We start from the raw sequence: 13,839 nt of genomic DNA on the forward strand, positions 1-13,839 counted from the left end.
TTTAATTCCTGAATTTGTTTCGGCAATGATTTAGAATGAGTGGATGAGACTCGAAAAGTTCTAAGTATTTCATGTGCGTAATTTTGATTAACATTGTGTCATATGCATAAAAAGGTTCTCATTGGAAAGACCATCCGTAATGAGTCAAAAACATAGGATTTTACACGTAGGAAATTGGAGAAATGTCTTTCACAACTAGGACTGAAATAACACCGCGCGAAACTGTATGATTTTATTGAGCACAGAAAGCTGCTGAGGCATGTGGGAAGTAGCGTCAGGGGCCAGAGCTTGGCGCCACACTTTTTGCCGTAGCGCCAGACGCCAGTATTGGCGTCAGGCACTACAATTAAAAGTTGGCGCCAGTCTCTGTTTGCTGGCTCCAATTTCCCCCAATACCGAGCCAGAAATATGCGTTCTAATTTCGACCGGTTTTTCGTATTGTTTGCTCGATCCTACTTCCTGATTGAATTTTTTCTCACTTTTCTGAAACCCATATGTGTTCTACATATGGACATAACCCTCTGGGAATTCATGCTCTATCTACCCGATTGAACGCTCCTGGCAACAAAGGGTACATCTGAGAGGTTGAATTCACCAAACCATGGAAGCGAGTTTTTTCTAAAAATTCGCGGTGTCCTATCCACACGCGTTAACCCTTCACGGTTAGGCTTCTACGCGGTCCATCTGGACAATTAACCATGGACCCTATTTGACTAAACCATATCCTGAACTTTAGAGAACTAGAGCCATGGTTAGGTTGCGAACTCATTGCATCATATTGTGCCTACTTGACTAATTGTGCATTATTTGTTGTGCATATATATTCCATGTTACTCTTAACCGTTTGTTTATTTGTGTTGAGATTATAATTAATGACTTAAAGAACTTTACCTAATTAATTGATTTGAGTCAATAAAATTTTTTCTTCTTTTAATCGGAATTGACCTAATACGACTTTAGGCATACCCCAGTTGACTAATAATATCGAAAACAGTCCCAGACCGAGGCTCCAATATTGGTGCCAAAATCTGAGCTGTAGCGCCACTATATGGTGTGTAGCGCGAGACATTTACTAAAAAGTCTGGCGCCAACCACCATATTGTGACGCCAGTCCTGTCGCTTGGCCGACAGTTCGGATTATTTATCGAGTCGTCACCTAATGTCTAATTAACCAGTTTTCTAATTAATTCGGTTAATTTTCGCTGTCAATAACACCTTGTCAAGTCATTAATCGAGTCTTGGTCACATGGTCATGACACGAGTCTTAACATGTCACCTACACTCACTAGTCTTAGCACACACTTTGAGTACACATCACCATGGCCATGTCTTAGGTTCATGCATGAGTCGGTCTTTTCCGTCGTTTAAGTTGGGGGTACATTTTATTCCTAGTTCTTCATATCCCTCCATTTAATTCTTTCTTCACATTCTATTCCAATTTTTCTTCACTTCCTCCATCAATCGCATGTAGAATAAAGTTTGAGTCAAATAATTAACAATAAGTATCCCCAAATTCCTTTCCACAGTACTTGGTCGAGGAGAGAAGGACGATTAATCAAGGACAACCTCTTTATTCAAGTCTCGCTTTTTGATAAACCGATTCGTCAAAAGAGGAAGGCTAAGAAGATAATGGAAACTCAAGAAGAAGTCAATGAGCTTAGGAACCAATTGGTTACCATGACTGAAACACTGAAGCTGCTCACCCTCAAGGTTGATGATCCCGTGAAGCTACAACAGATGGACCTCATGCAAGAGATCCTAAGCAAGTTGTCTAGAGATTACAAGTTTCAAGAGCTTACATCACAAGGGGTCTCGGTGGACAAAGATCTTCTTCCGCAGAAGTTCAATGCCTACGACATCCCAAAATTCTAGGCAACAGATAATCCTTACTTCCATTTAAGAGCTTTTGAAACTATAATGACCATTAAGGGTATTGATAAGAAGGTTTTCCCTTCTCTGTTCCCACTATCTCTTGAAACCCTTTGCCAAAAATGGTTCTTCTCCCTTGACAAGGAGAAAACCTCTACCTGGGAATCAATCGTGAACGCTTTCGTTGATAGGTACAAGTGCAATATCCAAGTTGAAACCGACCATAGACAACTTGAGATGTTAAGACAAAAAGAAAATGAAGGTTTTACTTCTTTCTTTAATAAGTGGAGGGAAACTTCCGCCAAGATGATTGAAGTCCCCACCGAAAAGGATTCCGTGAGGATGTTTATCAAGAATCTCCAAGAAAAGTATTCGAAGCACCTAAAATATCAACACAATTTGAATACTTTCAAGGCCGTTTATGACATCGGAATTGAAATCGAAGATGACCTTGCAAAGCAAAAAGCTACTAACAATAGTAACCACGGTGGCTGGAAAGGAAAGAAGAACGACAATCCTTCTTCTTCCGAAAACGCCCACTCTAGTAACAATGTTAGTACCTTTGATCTCAGTGAAGTTTTAGCCATGGATAACCAAGGATCTAAGAAGCAACTAAGGAAAGACTTCACCCCCATTGGGATGAGTTACGATACTGCCTTCGATCGACTCCATGCCAAAGGACTTATTACTCCCATTGGACCTATTCAAGATCCCGCACCTGAAAAGAGATTGCCTAGTTGGAATCCAGACGAACACTGCAAGTACCATAAAGGTAGGGGTCATACTACTGAGAGCTGTTGGAAACTAAAGGAGGCTATCCAACATTTGATTGATAATAACAAGCTTCCCATGCCTCCAGTTAACAAGAAGACTGGGTGATGATGAAGCAAATGACACAAGACAAGAGGCGAGCTGCAACGACAAGATTTCGTGACCTCTTTTTCTATTTCTTCTTCATTTTTTTCCTTTCCCCAATAAGTCTAGCATAGGCACCTTTTCTTTTCTTTTAGATTAATTTTATAAGTTTTTTTTTCCTTTTTCCCTTTTTAATAAAATGAGCATTTATTTCCTTGAATATGATCATTTCATTACATTGCATTCAAAAAAAAAAAAAAAGATCCATGTCGAGCTAAGCACAAGGTATACCAATGATTTGAGGCACCCCTTGTAGCCACATCATATCTTCTTTCGCCTTTCTAATTTACAAATCTTTTCTTCATAAACCACTTTGAGCCTCGTCTAACGATAGACCCTTCTTTTTTCAACCTACATCTACCTAACCTTGGGATGGGATGGTGTGTAACTTATGCAATTCTAAAGAAAGCTTGAGCAAATTCAAAAGAAAGCAATAGCAAAAAAAATAATAAGCAATAATAATAAAAAAAAAGACAACAAGTGTACAAAAGGGTAAGTGTTCCAATGTCTTTGATATGAAAGTATCTTCGATAAGAACATGTCTCAGATTGCGTCTCTTATCGAGTGCTCGGTATCGTGCCTGAGAAACATGAATGCCAAGTGAGTGATAGACCGCATGATCGAGATTGCTCACACTTATTAAAATAAAATAAATGCTAAAGCAAAAGAAAGAGCTAAAAAAAGAGTAGAAAACCTCAAGCATAAAAATACAAATGTTCAAAAGCAAGGTTACACACCTTGGGGGCTTATCTAGGGTCTTGAGCCTTTATCCCCTTCTTTTTTAAACCTTTAGCCTAACCATGTTACAGCCCTTAAAAAGACCTTTTTGAGGTATACACACTTGTGCGAGGTTTGGCTAGAGCTACGTTCGGCCTGATTCCTAACGGATACGTAGGCAACTTCACATCGAGGTGCGGCCGTAATAAACATGCTTTCATATTCACATTCACACACTTACACCATGATCATATCAAGGGATCCCCTGTGCTCATCCCTATTCATTTAGAGCTAGACTTGGGGGCTTGATCCCTACATCATTAGCTTACCTAGCCTAAGAGTCACCATTATTTGGCTCTTCTAACAATAATATTTTTCCACACACTTAGCTCTTGCGGCCTAACTTTAGTGTCACTATCACACACATCACACATACATGACCAAATATATTTCCCTTAGGAACCCTTTGTCATGAAATCTTAACGTTGAAGCATGCCTTGTCGCATCACTCATCACTCATAATTGTCATTGCATCACGAAGCATGAAGTACTTAGCCTCCGTGCCTAAGTTACCCAAATACTTTCATCATGGAGTCAACCATTGAGATAGCCTAGGATGGATTAATCCTTGCACCTTGAGAGATAGTATCGAATGACATTTGACTAAGCTCATTCAACATGCATCTTCAAACTTTCGATTCTTTTTTGCGTCTTTCTTTTTCGGGAGAAAGTCGGTACCCTCCACAATTGACGAATTTTTTTTGTTTTTTTCGAGTCGTACGATCACATTACAATGGACACACAAGTCATGTACACACTGAGTCATGTCGTGTCATATCATTTTGATTTGAGTCTAATACATGTGTCAAACACTTTGAGTTGAGTCAACCTCGAGTCGGTCAATCACATCGAGTCAAGCTTATACCTTGAGTCGTGTCAAGTCAATGAGTCAAGCAATGCTAAACCTTTGGTCAACCCTAAGATGATTAAAGAGATTGGCAAAGTTCTATAGTCAAAATAAACACAGGTGCAGCAGAACAGGGAGGACCCTATCACAGCATTCAGCGACAGGGTCAATTCTTGGCTCCAGAGATATCTCAGCAACAACAGAGCTCGAAGATGATTTCGACCTCATGCAGCAATTTCGGGTTCCTTGGTACGCCAGTTAGCCCCTCTAAGCGATTTGACATGATTAAGTAATCGGCTTGATTACGTAAAGTGATCGACCTGATGAAAAGATCGTCTCACTTAGCTTAAAGCGCCTAAGCATTGGCTCATTAGCAAAAAGCACCGACATATAGGTTCAAGAGCATAGCACTACAACAAATTGACCTTTGTGCCACGAGCAAAATCGTGGCACAAGTTTGAAATTTCCGTGGCTATGTAATTTAGCCACATGAATTCTGAAATTTACTCCCGTGGCACAAGAGGCCGTGGCTAGGAATTTGCCACGGAAAAATGGATGTCGTGGCAAATTTCAATTTTTATGCCACGAATATACACGTGGCAAACAAGTTCACTTGCCACAAATATTATCGTGGCTAACAAATTGTCTGCCACAAATTCTACCGTGGCTAATAAACATTGCCACAAAGACTTGCACATATAATAGCTATAATGTTTTACACTTTAATAAACATACAAGAAAAATAAAATTACAATGGGAGCATAACCACAATAGCAGGGGCATAGCAACATCAGCATCAGGACTCAGGAGGATACATCAGCAGGAGCAGAGCAAAATGAGCATCAAGAGCAGACATCAGCAACAGCAGAACCAAAACATCGTGCAGCAACAACAACAACAGCAGCAGCAGCAGCAGCAAAGTGCAACACCAGCCACGAGCAACTGCAGCCACACATACATTCACTATAACAGCCACACAAACCAGATTAATATTTACAGCAGCACATACATCCACTAAAACAGCCAAACAAACAACTGATTTGAGCCATGTAACACATCAGAATCGCAGGGTTCGAGTCAGCAACAGAGGATGTATTAGAGTAGTTGCATTTCAAAAAAAAAAAAAAAAAAAAAAAAAAAATTCAGAAAAATGATCTAACACAACCACAAAATATGTAAATGGGAAAGCTAATAGTCAACATCTTTAATGTATATCCCTGCAGTGCACTATGAACGTAGGAGCAATATGATAACTCTCATCATAAGTGTACTTACTGAAACAAAAAAATGCTTAGTCAATTTAGTTAGCCTTATTACCAGTAAATAAGTTCTACCAAAACTATTTTGCTAGAACAAGGTGACTGTCATACATGGATTTCAAAAAAATGTCACAAAATACCCCACACAAAGGTACATTTTAACTTAGTCCATTACAATTGGATCACTAGTTCGCATTTATTATATTTGGTACATAGTTAGGCCTCATCAGAATTTTCAGCATGAATCTGTATCAAACTTCAACCATCTCAGGGAATTTTACAAACAACAGTATTCAAGCACTAGGAATATCAGGTCAATCCATACACATGTGCTGAATGAATGTCACATCAGCCCCTGCCTATTTTAGCACAAAAGGCTTACATGATTACATTCTTGCCTCACTTTCTGATTGCAAACCAAAATTTTCACTCTGTGACAATTTATCTATTTTTTCATCTACTTTTTAATCACTGCAAATTTAGCATTATATTAAATATTCAAAACTTGGATAGTAAAGAAAACATCAATACAAATACACCAATTTAAGATCATAGTTTTATAGCAACAAAATCAAGTTCCTTATCTTATTAGTTTACTCATAATTTCACATCTTCACTCAATTAACTTGTTCCTCATCAAACAATTTCATTAAAAAGATTCGGTTTACTATAAGCTGGAATCATCAATCTCACTACTTAGCTTATCTTGCATTGGCAAGGATAATGGTGACTGTCAATTATTCACCCTTTACCAACAATTTATTATGTTTCAGAACACATTATAATCAAACTAAGGTTACAAGGCATCAATTTCTACCATCAACAACCACCTATATCAGTATATCACAAATGACCAGAATTTAAATTCAAAATGCAGATATACATAACAAACATCCATTAAGATAATTTGTTTAAATTAACAAAAATCACCAAATTAAAAAAAACGCTTGAAATTTGTATACATTCATCAAGAAGGTACGAATTGAGCAAGTACCTTAAAAAAACCAATAAAAGGAAGGGAAAAAAGGGGGGATTTTAAATCACGAACAGTGGAGCTTCATTGAAAGCAAATAAGCAAATCAATTTAAATCAAATCAAATTAAAAACCCTAACCTCAAATTTCTGATTTTTGGTTCGAAATTGATTCGAATTTGTTGTTCCTTGAATCAATGCACCAAAATTGCCTCAAAATTAGGTCTAGTATTTTTCTATTTTGCTCGAATTAAGGATAGATGTTTTCGATCTTGAGGAAATTTGATTTGACTTCTACCTTATTAATCGAATTGAATCCAGGAGTTGCAGACAATGGTTGAGGATGATGGGTCGAAAGCCGTGAAACGGACAACGCCGTGGAGGTGAGGAACCACATGAGGGAATGGTTCATTTTGTCCCTAAAAATCACCGACACGACCACCACCATCAGTCCATCGCCCTAAAAACGAGAAAGATTGACTGATTGTGAAGCTAAGAAAGACTATAAAGATGTAGTCATGAAAAAAAACTTGAAAATTGTGAGAGGAGAGAGATGAAGCATTTCTGGGTATGGGTTTAGAATGAATTTTGAGAGCAGAGAAGAAGGAATTGGAAAATTAATCAAAGCACAGGTTAAATGAAAACCGCTAACTTTGAGTTTTTCACATTTTTGATAATCGGTGTTTTTATTTAGGTTCCTTTTATTTATGCCTTAATCCGATTTCTATTTTATTACTACCATGTTTTAACACCAATTTGATATAAATCGGGCCTACAAAATCTAAATTTTATTGGGAAATTCTACAATATAACTCGCTACTTTTACAAATTCTACGTTGTGCTCTTATTTTTTGAAACTTTTATATAGTAACCCGCAAGTTTATTTAATAACTACTCCCTCCGTCCCAAATTACTTGCAACGGTTTGACTTTTTGCACTATTCACACATCTCCCTTTGACCATCTTTTTTAACTATTATATGAAAGTAAATGTAATCATGTAAGATGTTGTTGGGTCTATTTTAATGTATAGTTTCTTGATGTAAACTTTTTATAACTTATATAAATATATAATAAAATATATCAACGGTCAAACATGTGCATCGGCAAGCGTGTCCAGTCAAAATGTTGCAAGTAAACTGGGACAAAGGGAGTATATAATAACTTTGTCGTTATCCCACCGTTAGAAAATTCCGTTAGTGGGGCCCACTTTTCAATTTTTAATATTTTTTATTGATTTTTGCGAGTTGTAACATGTTCCGTTAAAGATTTCGGGGGACTATTTTGTTCTAGAGGGACCAAATTGAGATTAGATTTGTCAATAAACAAACTTATATACCTCGCTTTACATATTAAAATGTAAATACGCAAATCGAGAAATTTATTAATACGCAAAACGAGGTAATTATGTTTCATATTTGCCAAATCTGAGCTCAATTTGGACACTTTAGGGCCAAAATAACCCCAAAAAACTAGTGCATTTCTCTGCCTAATTGCTTTTTCTACTAGTGTAATTCTATACCAACAAAAACTGGTTTAGTAACTATAAACAATAGTTCAGGAGAATCCTAAATTGAGCGTACTTAGAATAAAATTGAGGATATTTATAAAGAAAATTAAGTGTGTATTGGAAATAGATCATATATACAACTATAATTTATTTTACGCTAGTGTAAAGTTTGTCACGGGAAAAACAACTACTACTCGTGGCCCAAATGAAAAGTTTGCCACGGGAAAAACACTACTCAGCTCGTGGCACAAGTATGATATTTGCCACGAAAAATAAATACCCGTGGCATAAATTATTCTTCTTATTTAGGTGTTGTATCATATTTCAATTTTCTCGTGGCTAGATGATATTATGCCACGAATTTGGAATTTCCGTGGCATAATTCGTGGCACAAGTGATAATTTGTTGTAGTGTAGGGCACCGACATACAGGTTCAAGAGCAAAGAGCGCCGACATACAGGCATAGCACAAGCAAAGTTCAGGCGAACTTTTAAGGATCGACAGGCATGGATCTTCGGTATTTTCCTTGGGAAATTATCGCATCAAATGAGGATGACTTCAAGTAAAGTTATTTTCGACAGCGTTCGCTAAGATTGTGGAAGTTGTCACCAAAGATTTGAGAAGATATCACGAGATGGGCGGTCTTCGACGGCATTCGCTAAGATTGTGGAAGTTGTCACCAAAGATTTGAGAAGATAGCACGAGATGGGCGGTCTTCGACGGCATTCGCTAAGATTGTGGAGGTTGTCACCCAAGATTTGAGAAGATAGCACGAGATGGGCAGTCTTCGACGACTTTTGCTATGATTGGAAAGGTTGTCACTATGATTCAAGAAAAGGCTCAAGATGTAGCAACATTGATCGACGGCGTTCCCTAGATTGCGGAAGATTGTCAAAACAAACAGCAAGACGGCGTTCCCTTGATTGTGGAGAGTTGTCACAAACAACTGAGGATTGTTTCAAGGGAAGCAATTTTCGATAGTATTCCCTTGGACGTGGAATATTATCAATGCGGATGAGGATTGTTTCAAGAGAAATAATCTTTGGTGGTATTCCCTTGGACGTGGAATATTATCACAGCGGAGAGGATCGTTTCAGGTGAAGCAATCTTCTAATTTGGAAGCAGTTACAAGGCGTAGCGGTTTTCAAGCGGGATGACATTCTCTAGCTTGCAGGAGGTCATCAAAACAGCAGTAGCAGCAACAATCGGTTACTTTCAGAGACGTGTGCTCGATGGTGCAAGATACGCGTTTCTTAACTCATTTATCTGTTTAACTAATGCTAGTTTTGCAGGTATCGGCGTTACAAGATAGATTTAGGATCGCAGAACGTTCTGAATCATTCTCCGTCCCTATCGATACTTTGACTTTCGTTTTCGAAACTTGCGTTTCTCCAAACTCAGTCAAAGTGGGGGCTTCTGCAGACATCCATTTGTGTCTCCCCAAAACCAAACCCAGTGATGATTGCCTTTCACGTCGGATCATAATCGAATGAAACGAAAGTGTGGAAAGGTCTAGTGTTGCGGAAAGTTTTATTTCTTTTCTTTTCTCTTCTCTCTGTTTTTGAAAACTTTATTTTAAGAAAACAGCCAATCCAGTTTGGTTGGTCCATGATATGGGTCCAATAGTGGTGTATTAGGATGGGGCTTGCAAAGACCTTTCCAACGATATATTATAAGCCCAATTCCGATAAATATTGAGGAATTTATGGCCAATTTACTAAACTGGGCCCGATTTGAGTTTTAAGTACGGCCCAATGATCTAGGGGAGGGCCTAATATGATTTATCATTCCTAATGTAATTAGGAATGGTGTTGGTCTTCTAGAACATTCTAGAAGGTCTTATCATTCTTAATTCAATTAGGATTCTTTAGAGTTTTAATTAGATCAAATAGCATTTTCGACTGAAATTATATTATTTTATCTTCCAGTACGGGAAAGTTATCAGATTTTCGAAAACGCGTTGAAATCCAGTTTGGTGTCCAACCCCAGGCCTTGGCGCCTGGAATCAGGATTGGCGCCAGACGCCAGCCATTGGCGCCTGGCGCTAGCCACTGGTCCTGGCGCCAATGAGCCAGGGCTGGCGCCAAGGTGGTTTTGCGATCTTCAGGCTCTGTTTTGATAAATTATCTTTTTTGGATGTTTTTCTCTATAAATATCGTATCAAAAATTCCGTTTTCATTCACCAATTATCAACTATCTTCGTCATCTACATCTATTAATCAATTCTCATCAATTTTCCAATTCTCATCAATTCTCTTCATTCATCATCTTTCGTTCATCAATCATCAATAACATTGATTCTTTAGTATTCTTTTCTATTTTGCTTGTTTTATACAAAATTCCGCATTCACAAGATCTTGATACACCTAGCCATATTCGAAGTTGCCTTCTCCCTAGACGTGAAAGGTTTAATTTCTGAGGGTTTGGTCCCAAATCTCTCTTTCAATTATTTAATTTAATTGCTTTGTTTATTATTTTCCTTGAAGTTACTAACGTGTGTATTTTGTAATTAGAAAGAGGTACGAGGCATCCAAGTAAGTACTTTATTGATTTTATGATGTAGACATCATGTGTTTATTGTTATTATGATTCCTAGTATCATGTCTAGGGTGTTTTTAATATTAAGCATGATTAAGAATATGATGCTTCCTATGTTCTTTCTAACATTTATGATTATGATTGATGATGATTATTTATTATGTTGCATATTATTGTATATTGTTATTGCTTGATCACCTTTTATTGCAGATTAAAGGGAATTGGTATTTGCAATCACGCTTAATAAGATAATTAATAATCTTGTTAGGTTAATTGTGATTATAATTCAAGTGATCACCAATAATAGTTTATGTGTGCATTAAATTCAACCAACATAGATTAAACAGGTTTAGGGTTAATCCTATTGATTGCATGTTAATCAGAAAGCGCACATGAATACGAGCAGAATAAAGTAGAGGCCTATTATTAGGGCAGGTTCAATCTCTTTTAGGTTGGATTTGTACCTTCATCCCCGAACCCTTATTTGGTTCATGACCTTATGGAGTTGACGATCTCTTGGATCGTTAAGGGGTGTAACCTTTACCTCGTGAACGGTTTACAAGTTCCTTAAAAACTTGTTGGCGACTCTTTTGCTCTATCTTCTTCCCTTTTGGACGCCACCGTACTTTAGTGTGTGATCACAATGGGGTTCAAGCTAGTGGGATTTTAAAGGCTTGAAATTATTCCCTACAGCGCCACAATTCTGCGACTGGCGCTAGCTGCGGTAGTCTGGCGTTAGGCGACGGAGGCTGTCGTCCGACGCTAATGTTTTTCTGTGACGCCGATATTTCGTCGATCTTCTGTTGAATTTATTATTAAGTCTGGGATGCTAGATTTGAAAAAAAATAAAGTGGCCGCACCCATAAAGGGTTGCCTACGTATCTTTTCTTAAGGAATCAGGCCAAACGTAGCTCTTTTGAGTATCCTACTCAAGTAATTATGGGTAGTATTTCTTAAGTTGGTCAATATTTGTCATGTTTGAGAACTCATTGCCATCCATGTCAGTTAATTTTGCTGCACCTCCTGACAAAATTGTTTTGACAATGTAAGGGTCCAGACCAATTAGGTCTGAATTTTCCCCTTGGATCTAAAACATTTTTCCTTAATGCTTTTAACACCAAGTCTCCTACTTTGATGTTTCGTGTCTTGACCTTCTTATTAAAATGCCTATCCATACGAGTTTGGTAACATTGAGTATGATGTAGAGCTTCTAGTCGTTTTTCATCAAGTAGAATTAGCTCCTCATATCTTGCCCTAGTCCATTCAACTTCATCGAGTTTTCTTTCTAATGCGATACGTAGAGATGGAATCTCTAGTTCGACATGTTGTACGGCATCCATTCCATAAACCAAGGAAAATGGTGTATTTCTTGTTATTGTGTGAATTGACGTGCGATATCCCCACAATGCGAAGTGAAGTTTGTCAGGCCAATCCTTGTAATTTTTCGTCATTTTCTCGATGATAGTCTTTAGATTTTTATTAGCTGCCTCGACTGCTCCATTTGCCTGAGGTTTACGAGGGGAAGAATGATGATGTTGATTGCCATATTTCTGTAGCAATTCTTCACATTCGGCTTGAAAGTGAGTTCCATTGTCACTTATCATTTCATGTGGGACTCCGTATCGACAAATAATATTTCTTTCGATAAAGAGTGCTACATGTTTTGCGGTGAGTTTAGCGTATGATTGTGATTCGACCCACTTTTTGAAGTACTCAATTTCCACTAGGATATATTCGTGATCTCCTGTTCTTGGGGGAGTGATTTTGCCGATGATGTCAATTCCCCATGTAGAGAACGGCCATGGCGACGTGTAGGTGTAGAGCAAAGATGGAGGAACGTGTTGTAAATTAGCGTAGATTTTGCACTTAGGGCATCTTTTTACGTATTGATGGAAATCCCTATTCATTGTAGTCCAATAGTATCCTTCTCGCATTATCTTTTGGACTAACATCTTGCCATTTACGTGAGTTCCACAAATCCCTTCGTGGACTATCCTCATTGCTCTTTGGGCATCCTTCTTTCCTATACATAAGAGAGCTCGATCCTTAGGTACCCTTTTATGTAGCTCGTTGTCTATGAGTACGTATTGGGAAGCCAAGAGTCTTAATGCTCGTTTTGCTCTTTTGTCAGCATGGGGAGGGTATTCTACTTTGGTGACATAATTGAGTATATCTGTATACCACGGTTCTTCTTCGTCCCGGATTACTTCATCATCTTCTATAGCTTGAATATATGCTGGTTTGTGCCTTTTTTCTATAGTTAGAGGCATTTGCTCGATTTCCATAGGAATCCTAACCATCGAGGCTAGCCTTGCCAAAGCATCAGCAAATTGATTTTCTTCTCTAGGTAGATATGTGTATTCTACCTTCTCTAACTGATTAGTAAGGGTTTCCAGATAGGTTTGGTAAGGGGCTAGACTTTCGCTCCTTACTTTCCACCTTTTGGAGATTTTATTGATGATTAATGATGAGTCTCCGAATATCCGTAACTTTTTTACTCCCAATGCCAAAGCTGTTTCAAGGCCTACCACGCATGCTTCGTATTCAGCAGCGTCGTTGGTAACGTCGAAATCAAGCTTTATGGAGATTGGAACATGCTCTTCTTTAGGTGATACTAGTAATACTCCAACGCCACATCCCTTTTGGTTTGAGGCTCCGTCGAAGTACAAGGTCCAAGTATCATCTTCAGTGACCATTAAATCTTCATCTGGAAATTCATTGTCGTGTATTGGCGTCGAGTCTTCTATTGGAAAGTCCGCTAGAAAATCTGACACCACAGATCCTTTGATACCTTTTTGTGGCATGAACCTTACATCAAACTGTGCTAAATTGACTGTCCATCTCGATATGCGCCCATTGAGGGTAGATTTCTCGAACAAATACTTGAGTGGATCTAATCGGGAAACTACGAAGACTGTATACACGAGCATGTAATGTCTTAACTTGGTTGTGGCCCACACCAAGGCGAGGCACAATTTCTCAAGTGGTGTATAGCGTGCCTCATATTCGAGCATTTTCTTGCTTAGATAGTAAATCGCGTTTTCCTTGCCTTCTACTTCTTGTGCTAGCATAGCTCCCATTGTCTCTTTGTTAACTGTTAGGTACAGCCTAAGAGGTATTCCCGAAAGTGCTGGTGCTAATACGGGAGGATTT

The 13,839-nt window shown here is 38.3% G+C and overlaps 1 long non-coding RNA gene across 1 annotated transcript; it reads right to left on the minus strand.

Annotated features, from left to right (window-relative positions):
* Positions 1-5,085: 5,085 nt before the first annotated feature.
* On the minus strand, positions 5,086-7,370 carry LOC110730896. Its single transcript, XR_002513171.1, has 2 exons — positions 6,781-7,370; positions 5,086-5,371 (listed from the first exon to the last, which is right to left on the minus strand). It is a non-coding gene; the product is annotated as an uncharacterized LOC110730896 (long non-coding RNA).
* Between the last annotated feature and the right edge of the window lie 6,469 nt (positions 7,371-13,839).

The sequence above is a fragment of the Chenopodium quinoa genome, unplaced genomic scaffold (genome assembly GCF_001683475.1).
Source record: "Chenopodium quinoa cultivar QQ74 unplaced genomic scaffold, ASM168347v1, whole genome shotgun sequence".
NCBI lineage: Eukaryota > Viridiplantae > Streptophyta > Magnoliopsida > Caryophyllales > Amaranthaceae > Chenopodium > Chenopodium quinoa.